The sequence below is a fragment of the Corvus moneduloides genome, chromosome 9, assembly GCF_009650955.1.
Source record: "Corvus moneduloides isolate bCorMon1 chromosome 9, bCorMon1.pri, whole genome shotgun sequence".
Taxonomy (NCBI): domain Eukaryota; kingdom Metazoa; phylum Chordata; class Aves; order Passeriformes; family Corvidae; genus Corvus; species Corvus moneduloides.
This window is the reverse complement of record NC_045484.1, coordinates 14044058-14062450: the sequence shown is the minus strand read 5'-3', so window position 1 is coordinate 14062450 and position 18393 is coordinate 14044058. Positions and strand designations below refer to the sequence as shown.

The 18393-nt window shown below is 46.8% G+C and overlaps 1 long non-coding RNA gene across 11 annotated transcripts in view; it reads right to left on the bottom strand.

Moving 5' to 3' along the window:
* The window catches only part of LOC116447940, a 45021-nt gene that overhangs the window by 24686 nt on the left and 1942 nt on the right, over nucleotides 1–18393 (bottom strand). For 4 of the 11 annotated variants that reach the window (XR_004241746.1, XR_004241743.1, XR_004241750.1 and 1 more), the window contains exons 2-4: nucleotides 16319–16433; nucleotides 7578–16184; nucleotides 6923–6987 (exon numbers count right to left, since the gene is read on the bottom strand). This is a non-coding gene — a long non-coding RNA (uncharacterized LOC116447940). Of the gene's footprint in view, nucleotides 1–6922; nucleotides 6988–7577; nucleotides 16185–16318; nucleotides 16434–16579; nucleotides 16856–17564; nucleotides 17681–18393 lie in introns of those variants that run through there. The other 7 variants (XR_004241747.1, XR_004241744.1, XR_004241751.1 and 4 more) reach the window with 4 other exon arrangements.

Genomic DNA, 18393 nt, shown 5'->3' with positions numbered 1-18393 from the left:
CTCCCGGCAAGGCCGGCTGCTGCCGCACTGCTCGCGGGTGGCAGCCCGGCACAGAGCCCTCCCCAGCACCGAGCGGGAGGGAGTGCTGCAGCACTGGCTGTCCCCGGGCAGCCCCTGGGCCTCCGGGCAGAGCCACGGCACAGCAGCGCCGACACAGCATCACGCCCTGAGATGAGGAGCAGCGGCACGGGACAAACCCAGGGGGCCATGGCCTTGGCCTTTGAGCAGGTGGTTATCTGCGATTTTTCTGGGGGATTAGGTTGTATCTGCTCATTACAGTAATCTACCACCCTGACCACTGAAGCTCCCTGAGCTCCCAAATGTCCTGGCCCCAGGTGACCCCGCCTGGCCCTCTGTGAACCCCTTCCATCCACCACACACACCTTGTGTTCAGCAGCTCCATGTACCATCAGCCTTTAGCAACATGCATAGAACTGTTGTCCTGCCAAGACCTTTTCCTTCCATAGGAGACCCATTTCCCCCCCACCCCTTTTTCCATTCAGCTTAAAGAAATAAAAGGAAATAAAGGAAAATAAGGGGATTGTGAAATTACACATTTATCACCTGCACATTTGTGTGGGGGAAAATATTCTCACCCAGCACCACTCACACTTCCACGCTGTTTTAAAGGTACTATGCTTGACCCTGTGGGGAGCTGATAGTACATTTTGTACTGCTAGCTTACTACAGCACCTAACTCCGGGCAGTGCTGCAACACTGCAGTTATTCCGTTCACGTGTGCCTGCACAGGCAGGTGCACACTCTGAGTGTAAAACACAGCTGTATTCTTAAAACAAACATGTTCAAATTGCGTCATATTAACAGAGTATCTTTTGGCTTGAAGAAAGAGCCACCTATTTTATATCCTTTATCAATCATGATATCTAAATTTGGAGCATCCAGGTAGCATACTCACTGATATCTCAGTCAGCTCCTGTGTTTTCATTTTGACAGTATTTTTCAACCCCAACACCGAGTAGAGAAGCAATTCATGATCCGACTTGTTAAAAACAAGAGCAATTGCTCATGTACCCTGTGCAGCAGAGCTGCCACCCCACTGGGGACAGCCTGACAGCCTGCAGCCCCTGTGCAGGCAAGGGAGCACAATTGCATGTCCCTAATACTGTCACACCAGTCTCATTATTTGGGGACAGGCTTTTCTGCATGGACAGCATCTGGGGTTTTTTGTTGTAAAAGAAGAGAAATGGCTAAAATATCAGTCTTCCCAAAAGCTGTCAATAATAATAATAATAATAACAATAATAATAATAACTCAAATAAATCAACCTGTTTTGGTTTTCTATATAAGGCCATGCTGAACTATCAAAGGACGATAGTGTTCTCTCTTCCAAAGAGAGACAGGTGATGACTCTTCCCATATCTCATGTTAGATAGGGTTATTCATATCCTAATACTTGTGCTACGTATGTATGCTTTAATGTCCTTTTTGAAATGGTGCAATTGAAGCTCTAATTGCAGTGGCCAAACCCTCAATGCTGTTTCAGTCCATGCTCATGTAACATCACAAACTCAGCAGGGTTGTCCTGCATTTAGACTGCTTTAAGAAACTTTGGTTCCCATTTTTCATGCTGTCCTGTCTTTCCCCCACTTGCACCTTGGCACAGGGAGCAAACAGAGCAGCACAGGCTGTAGTGTGCTCCTATACTTAATTCCCTGAGCACAAAGCAAAGATGCAAGAGCCTGGAGCAAGGATCTATCCTGAAAGAGGCTGGTATGGAATTTGTCACCAGATACAGGAAGCTGCAGAGTTTGGTTTTTTTTGTACCCTGCAGGAGCTCTGAATCAAAATATCTAGAAAAAGTGCAATTCAGTAAAAATTAGATCATCCTTTTCATCATTGTTTTCATCTCCTGAATCCTTGCAATAGCTTTAGCATTTCAGAAAGAGCTTCACTGAGAGACAAAGAGGTTTTGTCCTGAGGAGCCACTGCCCAGCAAGGGTAGATCTCCTTCTGTCACCTCCAGGCAGCAGATCCATGCCACCCCACATCCTGGCTTCCCCTGACCCTGCGTCCAGAGGACCCGCTATAAAACACTTCAGCAGTTCACACAGGCATCAGCATCTGCCTGAGCCCAGACATCCAAGAAGCACCAGGAACAGCAGACATTGCAATGTTTAAATGTGCTAACAAATAAAACAATGCATGGCAGCAATGTTCCAACTGAAAGGTAAAACTCACAGCTGGAGCAGGCTGTAGGGTGGTGGCTCTGTGCACATCGCAGACTCCGTCCTGCTGAGAGGGGACTTGGCAGCTGCCTGTGCCTCTCCTGTGGGGGTCAGCTCAGACCTGCCCGTGGCAGAAGGGATGCCACACAGCCTGGCCCTCCCCCCTGCCACCAAGGCAAGCCACAGCTGCCCCTGCCTTCACTGACTGCATTATTTCCAGCCATTAAAGCATTGCTCTGCAGGCACAGATTTTCATGTCAGAATCTAGGAGCTACAGAATAACCCTACAAACCAAATTATATGGCTGAGACCCCCTTTCCCCACCAGGGCAGAAACAATTTTGATCCCATTTGTCCTCTAGCACTCTTTTCCTACAGGTGAGTGACCCACAGTGCTTCACCACAATTAACCATGGCCACAGCTTTTAGTAGCAATTTGTTTTCAATTACCTCCTTCAGGCAAATCTGAATGATTACCACCAGTTTTTTCAAATTTCTTTCTGCTGCAAAGTCTGCATCAAAGTGTTCAAACGCATCAACTGTTGATCCCGCAATATTCCAAAGAAAGCATCGGTTGCCCCCGGTGGAAACCAGGGTAGCCCAAACCCTGTGTTGCTTTGCCTGGCACAGATCCATGGGCACGGACAGAGATTTCTCCCCAGTGAGAAGCGCAGGTCTGAGTGCCACAGGGCCACCCTGGTGTGAGCCCTGCTAAGTCCAGGGCAAGTGCACACCTACTAACAAAATCACTGTTGCCTGGGGCTGCAGGGCCAGCAGGCAAGTGGCAGCAGCTCCTGTCCCAGCTGAGCCCTCTGGGGTGCTGACTGCTCCCAGAGCAAAGGGTGCTCACACAGGCTTGGGCACACGCTGCCCTCCAGCCCTGCAGCATCACCATCACTCTAAGGTAGCAGGGACCAGACTTAAGCTGATCCTAACAGTAGTTCTTCCAAGGTAGGGAAATGAAGAAAGGAAACTGCAGCGCACTGTGGATCCTAATTGCATTTGCTCTGCAGGCTCTGAAATGTCAGTCAAACAAATACGCCATTGCCTTTACTGCTCTGCAGTTGCCATTTACTATTTTACTGGGAAATTGTCCAGGAAAGGGATACTACCTAGAAGGGACCATTATGCTAGCACTAGAAACCAGCAATATTTCTGAACAACCCCATGGGCCCATTATCTGTTCCTACACTGCGGAAAGACAAGAAGAGCAAGAGTGAGCCAATTTGTGTTTGTGGTAGCAATTGCAGCAGTAGAGGAGATGGAGACAGCCCAGGACCCAGCGGGCACATCTGAACTGGTGCACTCTCTGGAGCTGTGACAATTCACACCAGAGAAGAGCATGATTCCGTGAGTGAAGAAGAAAAAAAAACCATCTTAAAATGAGCTCTTTTATGAGCCTGAGTTTCATTATGCAACTTTATCAGAGTTTATGAGGACCAGAGTAAACAATATGAAGACGCAGAACATGCCCACTCTCCAGCTCTATCAGTCCACAAACCCATTAATTTCCAGGACATGCAGAGACCATGGGCCAGATGGGTTTGCTGAAGTGACGAACCCCCTTTCCCTGGGAACAGCTCCACTAAAACCATCACTTTATCTCTGGCAATGCCTCCTGCCCTCCAGAGAGCTCAATTCCTGCTATAGGCAGCTCCTTGATATTTAACTACCACACTGCTAGACTTGGAGTGAGTGATTGAGATATTTAACAAGCAGAATCATTCTGAATCACCCCATTTTACCAGTACTTTATTTCTCCTCCAAGTCAAAAATGCATTAACAAGGGGTACTCAGCCCACTTCTGCTTACTGTAATTCCCCACCCACTCCCCACAAAGAAACAGATTTACCTAGACTAGATCCCACTGACTTCTAAGCAAAGCTCAGTCTGTCTGTCCTTCCCCCTCTTCAGATAGTTCATCCCAGAGGGCAGCCTCAGACCTACTTATATATTCAACCTCTGTGGGCAGGGTAAGCAGGGGCTGTGCCCAGCACAGGTGAGGAGGAAACCATCCATGGCCAAAAGAGGCAGCTCCCACCTCCCTGGAAATCAGCTTAGCCAGGAAAACTGTGCCCTTCACACCAGTACCTGTGGAGGCTCACTGTTTGCAGAAGGTTCAGCAACCATTTCATTTCTGACATTTTTTGGGTTTCAACACATTGTCTCTGGCCCTGAAAGCACAAGTGGATCAATGCTCGGTTAAGCTCTTGTGTCAGGGCACCCTGTCCCTGGTACTGGGGCAGCCCTAACAAGGCCACAGAGTGTCCTGCAAGCAGGGGACAGGGATGGGGTCACCACCAGCAGTGCTGTGGCTGCTGTCTGGCACAGGGACGGCTGTTCTGCTGTGGTCTGCCGGCTGCGTTCTCTGCCTCACAGGGATGTACACCATGAGCATTCAGTCCCTACCTTATTCTTTGCATACTTTTTTGGCTCTAGGTATATTTTCTGCAGACATACAAGCTGAATGAATGCTATTTTTTTAATCATATTAAACAAAACAAGTGTCATCTTTTATCACCCCTTTGTCTCTCAGATTGGATTTCTTCAATTCACATGGGTTACACATTTTCATAAACCACATTGCTGCAGTAAGCTGTGTTTGAATCATCATTTAGAGAAGTGAAGATTTAATTTCATGGTGGAATTAAGGTTGACATTTCCTTTTTATTTACACTACACCAAGGATTAATAAGGCTACTATAACCTTAATCTTTGATAGCTCAACAATAGAATACTCCGGGATTACCGCAAAAGCTGGATTTTAACTCTTTTAATCCCGTTATTGTTGATAACCTTATCAACACTGTGCTCCACCACAGAGGTGGAGTGGAAGGATCTCAGACTCTGAAATTCCTTACCATGGAGCAACACTCATAGTTTAAACAGAACAGCCAGAGACAGTTGCTTAGTTGATGCCTGCAGTGAGGTTCACAGTTTGCAGTAGGGCTGCAATGCTGGTTTTAAGCGCCTTGTCAGAGATCTTTGCCAAGAAAAACATTGGTCCAGTGGCATATGTTGGCGGAGCAATGCAAGGTTGCTCTAATTCCCTTACTTTGTTTTTCCCTCCTCCCATGCGACAACTACTCCAAGAATCAGACTGGCAGTCTGGCAAGTTGAGATCCAGAAACTTACTGCTAATTACCATGTTTACAATTCCCAACCTGTCTGTTGGTGCCAACAATCAAACTGCATCCTCTTGAGTGCACCAAAAGACACTTCCTGGCAGTAGTTTCCTAAGGTTCCAGGCTGGCTACATTAATTACTGTTAACTTAATTTTTGCGTATTGAAAAGCAGCTTTAATTAGCAATTCCATGGATCAAAATCATCCTTTTACGAGTTTCAAGGAATAGCAGCTCAACTTATAGACTACTTACCAACCTACGAGTCTTTGATTTGGAAACACAAGTGGTAGTAAATTTATATGTGGCCTGATAAATAAGGTAGGCAGAGGTTTAATAAAAATCGCACCAGGAAACGAAAGGTTATGCCTTCCCTTTGAAGTAAAAGAAGCAGCTCTTAAAAGGCAGGTTGGATATATTTTATCATCCTCAGTAAACATTTGACTGCACAGAATGAACTACATTCTGATGGTATATCACTGAATCAAAGTATTTAATAAATTAAAAGAAGAAGCATGTATTTTATGAATTCAGTGAAAGAGAGCCCAAACTCAAATAGCTGCAAGGCAGAGCCTGAGCAGAGAGGATCCCATTTGTGCCCTGTGAGTCCTAGCCTGAGACTCCTGAAGGCCATCGGACTACTCAGTTGGGATCCCTTTTTGTTGAGCACATGCTTCAACCCTGCTGGAGTCAGCAGAGCCCACAGGGCTGAGCAGTACCTGGGAACTGGCTGCCTGCTAAAGGTCTGTGCCCACGGCCATGCCTGCAGAGGCCACCCAATGCCCACAACTCCCTCTCACAGCAATACATTTCTAACCCGGATTTTCCATGGCAATGGGATTCAGTCTCCATGATGGGGCCTTTAAAACAATCAGTTGCTGAGAACTGCACTACATCGGCTCTCTGAAGATGTTTTCCTCTGTTCTCTGGCTGGTGTGAAGCTAAAAGACTGAGAGCAGGGCTAGCCTGAGCTCTGCCCCGATGTAACTTGGTGCTCCTGGGGTGGACGGGCTGCTGGCCGCAGCACAAGGCTGCTCTTGGTCAGTGCTGCCCAACACTCTGGCAGCATGTGGACGCTGCTGCAGCCAACGCCTGGCTGTGCTGAGGCTGCAGTCAGTCTCATCTCTTAGGGACAGTTTGGTGTGTCACAAGCATCTGAACATGGACAGTTTTAAGAGGACCCTGCATTCAGACTAGAGCAGCACCATGCCCATATCTGCTTATAATAACACCGGTCCTCCCTGTAAAGATAGGCCTCGGGGTCTGATTTTAGGCCCCTTTTTCTGAAAACTTGGTCTAACTGGTGCTGTAACAGGCCAGAGTGAGACTGTCTTTTCTGCCCTGCAGCAGATTCTCCACCATCTTACCAAAACCCAAGACATCAACCAACTTCCCTGCTCTCCTGACAGTGTTTCACAGGCTGCCAGCCACTGCCAGGCTCCTGCTCTTGCACCACAATCCTAATCTGTGAGATTGCAGTGGGCTACTAAGGAAAAGATAACCCAGGGCAAGACTCAGGTGTATGAAAAGCAGTGTGGGGTAGGGGAAATAGAGCCAAAGCAGGGAGTAAGCCAAGGAGACAGACATTAAAATCAACAGGCATTTTAACTTACAGGGGAAGAAGGGAAGGAAAATGAATCAGTGCTCCCAGAGGAGGCAGTCTGAATCTACTCAGATCCTAAAGCAAGAGAGTGGAAACAAGCATTTAAGAGCAGTTCATTTATACAAGGCATACTGAATATACTGAGCAAACTACCAAAGGAGGCAATAAACCTGCATCTTGGAGAATGGTCTAAAAGGAGTTAGATTGGCACTTTAGAGCAAAGAAATATTTGAGGCTGCAAAGGCAAGCAGCAGTACACGGAGACACATGGACACAGCTCACATGGCCCACACTATTGACGTGTTTTCCCTTCCCAACCCAGCCTGCTCAGCTTGATTACTTACATCTTGTGTAACTTACATAGTCTAAAGAGAGTCGGCCAATTTCCACTCAATTTATAATTTAGCAACCAGAGGAGCTTGATTCTTCTAATTTACATAAAACATACATAAAACTGAAAACAAAATAGCTTTAGAGCATATGGGCAAAGTACACAAGAGCCACAGAGGAAAGCAGGAGTGGAGAAGGATATGGAGCAAAAGCACTGTCTGGATTATGCTTTGCTAAGGGCTTCTAAGTGCCTTATTTATGATAAATCTCTCACAGACAAACAAGTTTTCATCATCACAGACACGTGTTGGTGGACAATCAGCACACAGACCTACCTAACCAACACCATAACGCTGGAGCGGGCTTTTTTACTGCATCTTTCTTTTTCTAGGTAAAGAAATATTGTTGAAAATCTTCTGCAACCGTATGGCAAGACGGCACCAGAGTGTATCAAGGTAGAACTGCCTTCCTCCCGTTCCCTCTTGGACATCTCCTTTTCTCATGAAGAAAGGCAGGGAGCTCTCACGCTGTGGGTAAACCGAAGTCAGCATTCAGCTTCCCGGGAAGCAGCAACGGGGCTGCACTCTTGTGACCATTTCTCCTGCATTCCTCCTCCATGACTGCTGGGTTCTGGCAGAGCCAGCAAAGGCATTCTCTGAGAGGAGACACCACCTGCCAAGTGTGGAAGCTGGTATTCCTCCCATGGCATGGTAGGCTCCAAATCGTGCCTCTCTTCCCCATTTGCCTGAGGAGTCATCCTGGGTACTAACAATAGACTCCATGGAGGCTGGTGGAGCTCAGGCTGCCTCACCAACTTCTGTCTGAATTCAGTCATTTCCAGTGAGCAATGTATAAATAGATGCTGCCTCATTATTGATGTATCTTGTGCAAAGGGTTTAGCCAGGGATGAAGCTTGCCTGCTTTCCTTTTATGGATGAAAAGCGGGATCCCATAGCCTTTATGTGAGATCTCTGCACATGTCAATCAAACCACACCAGGAGGAAGACTCTGTGCTCTTAGGTCCATGTTAAATGGCAGCCATGCAGCCACAAGAAAAGTCCTTGGGAACAAAATGCAGCTTTGCACGTGTGTGCATCTGTGTATAGGCACATTTAAAAATATGCACAACAAAATCAAATGAAAAAAGAATTCTAATGGTTGCAGCCTAATTTTTCTATTCCTTTTCAAATCCCAAGATCAGGCTGTAGTCTGGGCTACTCTGACACAAATCTCATTTGACATCGTTATAAACCACTGATTTGCACTAATGGAAGAGTTAGCCTCTGATTTAGGAAGCAGACCTTAGTGGCTGGCCCAAGCCTGAGCCTCTCAGCCCTGCAGTCTGGCTGTAGCCCATTGATACTTGCCAGCTAAATTTGATCGTGAAATCCAGTGAAGGTGAGCTATCAATATTTCAGAAAGCCATTCCTCACACTTCTGGGCAGCAAACGGCCCATCACTAAGAAGGCCAGACCCTTGTCAGCATGAGCTGACTTATATGAAATGAAACACTGACCTCACTGCTAGCTCCAGTGTTAATCTCAGAAGAGAGATTTTATTAGAGAAAGCAGAGCTACTCTTCTGAGCCTCTCTATGGGGCACACATTTAAGTTTTGTATCCAAGAAACATGGAATACTTAAAATAGAGTTGCATTTGGTAAAAAATAAAACCTGAAAACTCCGGATAGGTATTGTGTGTGTGGATTTCTTTATTTGATTTGTTTCCCTTGCATTTCTCATCATGCCCATTTCAGCATCCTTTCCCTCGCTGGAGTTTTTCATCCCCCAGTACCAGGGAGGCTGGAGCAGAGTGAGCAGCACCGCCTCACTGCAGCTCCAGCAAAAGAAAATTAAACATGTCTGTGTTCATCTCTAACCAAGGGTCTGGACTGGCCCTGTCTGCTTTGCTGGTAAGAATTTACACAGACAGAAATGACAAGCATCTAAACAAGAGGAGCAAAAGGGAGTGGGTTTGGCTCTTGCTTCATAGAGCAGGACTTGCAGATCCAGTTTTCATCAAGGGGCTCTTTGAACAACCAAAGGCAAATGGATTTATGTTATCACATGTGCGACAGCCACATGATGTCACAACACAAAAAAGGACAATGAGCAGTCAAAAAGAAAAGGATTGTACTGAAACCTTGAAAGTAATTATGTTATTGTGTTCTGCATAACTCATACCCTCGCAAACATGCAGGGAAAAAGGTCTTTTTCTTAAAAATGGAAAAATCACCACCTCTTAAACTGAGGTCTGAGAAAGTTTCCACTGCTCTCCTCTATAGTTCAAGATATTGAGAAGAAGAAATTAGGAGATTAAATCATCCTGACATTTCTAAAATAAAACACATTGAGAAAGAAAATCCCTTCAATCCCCTCAAATCTTTTGCATGTGTTGTAAACAGGAAGGAGGACAGTGAGGCAGCGGAGGAAAGTAGGGGAACAAGAAACAGTTTTTACCATAGCGGTCATTTTGAACAACCAGAGCATCAAGACTGTAATAACAGTTGCTCCAGTAAAACAGAAAGCAATAAATTGTGTAACAGAAGAATGTTTCATGGAAACTTGATGAAGAGGTAATACAAAATGCATTTTTCTTGGAGTAACCAGGTAAGTTATCTCCTGAAGAATGATTGTTAAAGGAAGAGTTTCCAGATGGTGGGAAGCATTAGTGCATCAACCCTCCCTGCTCTTACTATTTGCCACTTAAATTAAAGAAATAAAATAAATCCTTAATAATGCAGTAATTAGTGATGCCTTTTTATTTCAATTTTTATCAGCGTCTTGTTAGGAGAATGTGAATACTTGCACAGCTATTACTATCAGATAATCTAAAAGTAGTCATATGAAATCTACATTATCTATGTAAATGCCTCTGTAAGATGCAGTGAGATGGTTCTTTTTTTGGTAACAGGCTGCACAATTGCATGCTGTACTGTTCTGGTTCAGAATGTTCCTCTTTCTCCAATTAGAGAAGACCAGTCCCATGTTGATCACTTTATCTTTGATTTCCAGTGATTTAAAAGATTGGTTTGACCTGTGATCATAAATAAACGTTGTGATATTGTCCTGATTTAGTAAGGGAACTGCTAATATTCCAAACAAGGTTATGAATCAGCAATTGTTAATATTAAAGTCAGCTATGTTTTTCCAACATTTCATGCCTCATGCAATAATGTGAAAGGGGGGTACACTGCGTGCAACTCAGGTGAGCTGATACAGAACAATACGGTGGTGACAACTGACCCCAAAGCAGATAAAAGATCTACTTAATCTGAAATACTCTTGAGTAGTTTGGAAAGTATAAGTTACCTCTTGTGGGCCTAGCTCTTTCTTTCTAGTGGTATAAAGCGTTGAAAAATTATCGGAGCCATTTCAGCTCTGTGGAGCTGAGTTGCAACAGTCAGAGGCAAGGAGGCCTCCCCAGATGGCTTTCCATCCCTGGTGGGGTGAATACTGCCTGCTGTGTCTTGGCCAAGTTAATTTTACATCTCCCAGGCAAGAGCTTTCCTGCCTGAAGATTTCTCTGTTGCTTTATATCATCCCCACTGGCTAGAGGGGTATTGGGTTCACTGAAAGGAAATGTTTCTTGATAGCCACACTGCATCCGTGCATAATTTCTAGGTCTATTTGCACACACCAGGCTACACTGCTTTCCTGCAGACAGGAGAAATTCTGAACCCCCTGAAATCAATGGAAAATTCCCACTGGTTTTTGCAGAAGAACAATTTCAAAAGCAGGATACTCATTTCATTTATCTATATGGGCATTATTATGTAATTTTGGCTAGGTATGTATATTAATATACATATAAACTGCCTTTCAGCTATATATTCAGGGCTCTTATTTTTCCCATCAATCAACCGCCTCTAGTTTCTGGAACATTTCACCCAGTTTTTTGTTGGCTGCTTATAACTAGATACTGTTTTTCCAGGAAGCAAACTACCAAACGTGTGTGATGTTCCAGCCCTGGTTTCAACATTTCTGGTGCATACTTCCAGCGCCACACTGCGATATCTCCTCACCTACAGTCCCTGGTGCCTCACCTCTCCTCTGCCCTCTGACTCTGAAAAGCTGGGTCACATCTCCCTTCTACCATTACTTCCTGAACTCTTCTCTTTACCTTCCTCAAAATCCTCTCTGTCCTTTGAAGTCAGACTCTTTCCATCACCTCTATGAATTCTGGCTTGTTTTTTCACTTTTAGACTACTTATTTTTGGCCTGTCATTTAAATTTCTTTTGAGTCATTGTTATTATCGAGCCAACATTTATAAATAGCTCTATGCATTGCAGGTATGTGATAATCAAGTCCTTTGATTTTTGAGCAATTCAGTTACTAAATGATAGCAATAAAAAGCATGTAATCATCATGGGCGTTAGCCCAGGAAATGTTTCTACCATTAAAGCTTTCAGGAGGTAGACCATGATTCTGGTAAAAATTTATGGTTCTTAATAATGAGTGTTATGATTTACCTTTACAACACTAAATGGTGAGGTGTCATAACAGCTACGGGTAATACCTGGGGGCGATACTTTTCAGAAAAATAGTAATCTATTAAAAGGAAGAGAAGAAAAAGCCTTTTGTGTACATAAAGACATTATTTATTTTAAAAAAATGCACAAAAATCCAGTTGTGTACATTACTGCTAGTGTGATGTAGAAAGGCAGAGAAAAAGGCTAGTTAGCTTATTCTTACAGCTGCAAAGTATATGTAGAGCTGTGTGGATATTACTGTTTTCAGTTTCCTCAAGAAAACCCTATGAACACTAGAAGCCACCTAAATTAACACTAAAGACAATAACTTGTCATGGGAAGAAAGTCTACACTCCCCTCAAAATCATATGTAGTCTTAAAAGCAGAAAGCAAGCAGAATTGAGCCCAAGGAAAAACATCTGCATAACCGTACATATCTACATGCAACACTGTGGGCATTTATTTTAGGCAAATTTGCCGCAGCAAGAGGAACACAGGTCATAAATACGCACTGCAACAGCATGGTCCCTGCTGAGGTGAGTGGGTGTTGTGCCTCTGTCAGGTCTGAGAGAATGGGGCTTTTCTACTATGCTCTAGCCTCTCCTCAGAGAGGGCTGCATGTGTGTGTATATATTCCATTCAGGGATATATGCATATATAAAGACTACAGATTTAAGTATTTCTGGAAAGAGCACCTGAAATCCAATGGCAGTCCTTATCACTTGATTTAGGGTACCGCTAAGCAGAGAAACGCTTCACGTTATGGGCAGACCCAGGCAGGGCCGTGACCCTGCCTGCACAGGACAGTAGGGAGCAGAACTACTCTTGGTTCTCTCTCTCCCGCCATGGGGCATGATGTGCCCATTGTGCTCGGGGACACAGCCCTTGGGGTAGCTCCCCACTCTGGGAAGGCCCGGGCAGGGCGGGGGACAGCCAGTATCACAGCGTCACCTGCGCTGCACCAGGGCCACTGCCACACCAGTGTCTGCTCTGCCATTAATGCCTGTGCTGCTCTGGGGGCCCTGGCGTGACAAAGACTTACCTATGGCAGCAGCCTTCGAGGCTACTCCAGTGGAGAAAATTACCAGAGATATAAATCTTCATAGGATTATGGCCTTTAAAGACAAGGCTAAGTTCAAGTAATTATTTCTGGGCTAATTTTTTAATTTAATTTTCTACCAGGATGCAGACTACAAAAACCATTTTAAAACACAAATTTAGCATTCTGAATTAATTAAATATGCCCTCACCAAAATAGCTGTTAATGCACAGCTGGTGCTACCACAAACCTCATTCTATAATGTCCTAGGAAATGCTCATACTGGTACAATTAAACCCCCTTATTTATAAAGTAATTTCTTATTATGTTCCGCTATAAACTTTTAGTGTAATTTTTACCATTAATGAAATATCATTAGACTAATAGAGGCAGAGAGGTTTTAGAGTTATTTTTTCAGCACACGGGATTCACAATTTCTAAAGCAAAAAAAAAGTAGGAAGTGTAGCATTGTAAAAAATCCCGTTCACTAGGGGTCTAATCTTTCCCACAGTGAAATCAATTGGGACTTTGCTATTGCATTGGATAGTAGAATTTGGCCCTAAATATTTTGGATTTAACATGAGCAAGCTTGCTTTCCTGACCAGTCCTGGGGAAGCTATGTGCATTTCCAGGATCAGACCCACAGTACGAGTAGTCACTACCTAGAGGTCTGTTGTTCAGAAAGGACCACTTCTGTCCCTCAATACACACAGACCCCTGGAACTGCTAATGAATGGGGAGAGTCTCTCTGAGATCATGCTATTGGGAAACATCATTCCAAGAGCCCTTATTCTATTGAGCATTTACACAATATTCTAGAATCATTTTGGTGAGCATTCCCAGTATTTCTCCGATCGGATCTTACACTTTCACTCTTTTAACCCACATAGCATAGCAATTCCCAAAAGATTTTAGGGAAGAGAAATCTATAATCATCAAAATGTTAATTTTGACAATGACAAAGAATACATGCATTAAAAATGCATCAGCCCTGTCATTAAGGCATTATTCAGCAAAACCATCTCATCATGCTTTACAGAAAGCAACTAGAAGAAACCAAGTATAAAGAACCATTTGCTAAGCTTGTATTTATGGGTACTAGTCCAATGCATACTACACAAGGTACTCAACCAAGCAAAGAGCAAACAAATCCACGTCCATTATGTGATGAAATGGGAACTCCTAATAATAGTCTAAGTCATGACTCAAGGGAAGATGTCAACTAAAAGCTCTGACCAGAGGAAGGTTTGTAATACAAACCTGGATGTTTAAAACAGTGTTTCCATCGCTGTTCCTGCAGCACTTGTGAATGTGGTTGTGTTATGGTGCTGAACTGACTATGATTTAGCAGCTGATCGTGTCTTTTTAAAGCATAATTTAACATTATTTCTGAGGCTGTTGAACATACTAAACTACAAGAAAAAAAATCTGCTTTCAAGTGGTATTAGAGAAACACAAGGATCAGAGTGCTAGCATCAAAGATGTGTCTAAAGAATAACAGATCTGCACGTCTGTTACAACGAGCACTCCACTCACTACTAAAGGCAACAGACTAAGATTCCTTTGGCAGTTGTTGGAAATTATTAAGTAGAACATAGACAGCCTTTCAATCTCTAAGCAAGAGACAGAGAGAAAGACATTCTCCATCATCCCACCTCGCACTCTCAACGATCACCCCACGCCTGGCTCGTCCACATTAAAAATAATTCCTAGCCCCATCATAGCTGAGGTTGGGGAAGGATCCATTCAAAAAGGCTGTCTTATCACAGGACTCCAGATCTTGCTTTAAAATGGCTTCTGATCTAATTCACTTAAGGCTGAAATCTGGTCTCACAATTGTGACTACGTAGCAACAAGACCTGGGATCATATGGGCATGTGGAGAGGTCTTGAATGGCAAAACACAGGGATGATCACACCCTGCTCCTTTTCTCTGCCAGGCTTGTGGGCAGATGAGTAGGGGAAAAAAGACTGGAACTACGAATGCTATGCCTGGACTTTCCTAAGCACAACATCTGACAGATTGATCAGGCTTTTAACCAAAGCCTGTGCCCTGCTGCTGAGATTGGAGAGTGGGACAGATGCACCTCATCTATGTTAAAGCAATGGGGCATGTCTTGGCCAGTTATGGGAATCAACGCTCCCTTAGTTGTGTCTCCCACCCGTTCAGCTGCAAGTAACATTTGGGGAGTCCTGAGCTCTTAGAAAGGGCACAAATAAGCCACCACCTGAGCTGCAGAAGGGAAAAATCCCCTCAGCTCTGGCCCTGAACACGTGTCTCAACCTGGGGCCTCAGATGCTGACAAGCTCTTCTGGGCGGGAGCTGGTGTGAAGGTGGATTCTTAATCCTGCCCTCACCAGGTTGCAGGGTGAGGATAAGAGAGCAAGAGGGGCATCGCTCTCATTGAAAGCAACCGGCCTCAAGCTGCTCCCCAGGAGCGGCCCCGCTGGATGGCCGAACCCCTCCGCAGCCTGGGAAGACGGGCTTCCCCGGGCGTCGGGCGTTCTGCGCCCGTGCGGGGTGTCCCCGGCCTCGCTAGCACGAGGTGCTCGGCATCTCCCCGCCCGCGGGCACCCCCAGCCCCGCACGACTCGGCTGCTGCGGGCGCGGGGGCCATGACGGCCAGGGGGGCGGCAGCCCGGGCTCTACCGGCGGGTGCGGACGGAGCCGGGGCCGCCCCGGCCCCGCGGGCACTCCGTGTCCCGGTGGGAGGGACCCCTGGCAGGCGACGCCGGCCGCCTCGGTTCCCCCATCCGCGCTCCACGCCGGAGAGGGGCGAGGGGCCGCGGACGGAGCGGGCTGGGGGCTGCCGACCGAGTGCCGGGGTACCGGGGCTGCCCGGACGGGGCGAGAGCCTTGCCCCGGCCCCGGCGCAGTCTAAAGAGCGCTGCCCCCGAAGGCGCAGCCCGCAGCGGCCGTGGCTCCCCCGGCCACCCTCTGCCGAGGGGCTTGGCCAGCCTTGCCGCGGCCCTCCCCAGCTCTGGGCTTGCTCCCACGCACACGCACACACCGGGCACCCCCCTCCACAAGAGACAGGGCGTTCGAGCTCCCCCCGCCCGGGCAGAGACACAGAATGAAACATTGCAAAGCGTAGGAAAAGATGGAAAAGGTGCTACCTTGGCAACTAGAGGAGATGAGGAGCCAGCTGGTGGGCTGGGGGCGGTCGCGCTGCCTGCCTGCCTGCCCGCCGCCGGTACTCTCCTCGACTACGCGTATTCTTAAGCAATAACAACGTAATCCGTATTATCCACCCAAGAATACCCGTCACCGAAGAGAGTCAGAAAGCTGCTGCTGTTGCTGCTGCTGCTGCTGGTGGAAGTGCTGCACCGGGACAATAAATCCATAACTATAATTCGCCTCTAGAAGAAGGAGAATCCACAAGGGTTGCCGAGTGATCTTGTCCCATATCCAGTGGACGCTGAACCTTCCCATCCTGAGGAAGCGAACGAGAGGAGTAGGCATTTAATACACACACGCAGTCTCTCTGCTCTCCTGCTCCCTTACTGGAGCGGGCGAGGGCTTGCAGGCGAGGTGAAAGGAAATAAATCAAAGTAAGGCTGAGTTTACCTGGTGATTGCCTGGTTTCTTCCTCTGTGCTTCTCTGGTATCCTATTCCCTAGCTGTATGCTCCATCAATTCTCTCTGGGAGCTTGCAAGAGATGTCATACGCAGCAACAGATTCCTGTAAAAGAGATGCACGGTTAAGCACACAAATATTACAAATCTGTTTGCATAGGTGGGCTTGGGAAAGCTCCGATAAAGCAGCAGACACGCCTGAGAGACTTTTCATCTGGGCTTTGGAAATGCATTTTACAAGTCCTGACTCACACTGACTCGATGTGCTACCAAGAGGAGGGAGGGCGGAAAGGAAGGCGATGGAGAGGAAAAAAAAAAAAAAATCAAAGAAAAAAATAGCAAAGGCTCCGATCTCAGCAGAGGCACTCCTCTGTCAGGCCTCCTAGCACCATAAAAATCTAAGGCGAAAAAGGCTTCAAAGTACAAATTCAGCGCGCTCCTCTCCCCGCGTGTGCCCGAACGGCGGAGCCCGGCGGCTGCGAGGCGCCGAGCCGGGCAGGCGGCTCCGCGGCGACGGGCGGGGGCGGCGGCAGCGCACCTCCGCCCTGACACCTGCCGCCGCCCTGCCAAGGTTTGCAAAAGGCGAACCGGGGGGGGAAAAATAACAATAATAAAAGAAGTTATTTCCGAATGGTGCCTGCGGCTCTGCCTGTCACCCGGAGCAGTTCCCTTATCAGCAGCGCTCGTGCCTGGGGGAGGCGGGAGGGGGAAGCTTTGTCTGATGATCTGCCGCGGTGATAATAAACGTTTATTGTTCGCCAACTAAATAGAAAGGATCTCTGCAACGTCATGGCACAGCACACTTTGCCTAGCGCTAAAGAAACTTCTCCGTGCTATTTCACCCCGGCTCCTGATGCTAAGAACAGCTTCCGTGCGAGTGATGGGGAGGGGGCAATGAAATTAGCACCGCACGGTCCGAACCCGCGCAGGGCAGGGGTACTCCGCACTTCTTCAGCCATGAGTAATTACGCAGCACACAGAGCTCTCATTATCCACTGCACTCGGTGACTGACCAGCTTGTTGATTAGATTCCAATTGAAATTAATACAAGATGCTTGCTTTTGCTACAGATTTCTTCCTTAACATGAGCCCTTGCCTCCGCTGACGTATTACCACTATGCTTCCTACGAAAACATACGAGAAGACAGCATTTGTTTTGTATCACTGAATCTTGTTTGAATTTAAAAGAAAAGAGAAAAAGAGAGAAAGAGAAAAAATACTTTGATAGCTACATTACCTTAAATAATTAAAAAAATATTTCCAACACACTCTCCTCTATTTTAATCTCATTTTAGGTGTAATTTCCTGTATCCACTAGCACAGCAAGCTTTCAAGTCGTATTCTAAATGGCAGCTGGAAAGTAAATAACAAACACTGTAATTTTTCCCCGCTGTGAAACTGAAGGCTATAACCCCATTAGCTGGCGTTGGAACTCAAATAACTGATGCAGTGGGTTTCCTTCAACTTGAACAAAAGCCGTTTGAAAAAGTGAAATGCACCGAGTCGTGGCGAAAACACTCTACGGTGATACCCTAGACCGATATTCTCCGAAATTGGGAGGCGCTCCACAAATGCATCGGGAATTAGGCAGAAATCCAAACTTTGCGTGGGGCTTTTTTTGTTGGTTGGTTTTTCTGGGGGTTTTTTGTTGGTTTTGTTTTTTGGGGTTTTTTTAAATATTAAATAATGCGATTCTCGGGGAAAAGCAGCCCCGCGCGGCGCCAGCGCTGTTCTCGCTGTGTCCATCTGACACTGCCCTTCCCCTCCCCGAACAGCAGCCCCCCCTACTCCCCGCCAATACAGCGCCTGCCGAAACTTCCCGTGCCCAGCCCCGCCGCCGCCGCCGCCCCGCACCGGCCCGGCCCGTCGCACCCCCCGCCCGCGGGCCCCTCAGCACCCGCGGCGACGGACAGCGCCGAGTGCCGACCGCCGCGCCGCTCCCGGGCCGCCGCTGCCGCCGGCGGGGCCCTGCCAGCCCCGCGCCCCTGCCCCTGCCCGCCCCGGCCCCTGCGCTCCCGGCCGGCCGCACGCCCTCGGGCACCGGGGGAGCGAGCCCCGGCCGCGCT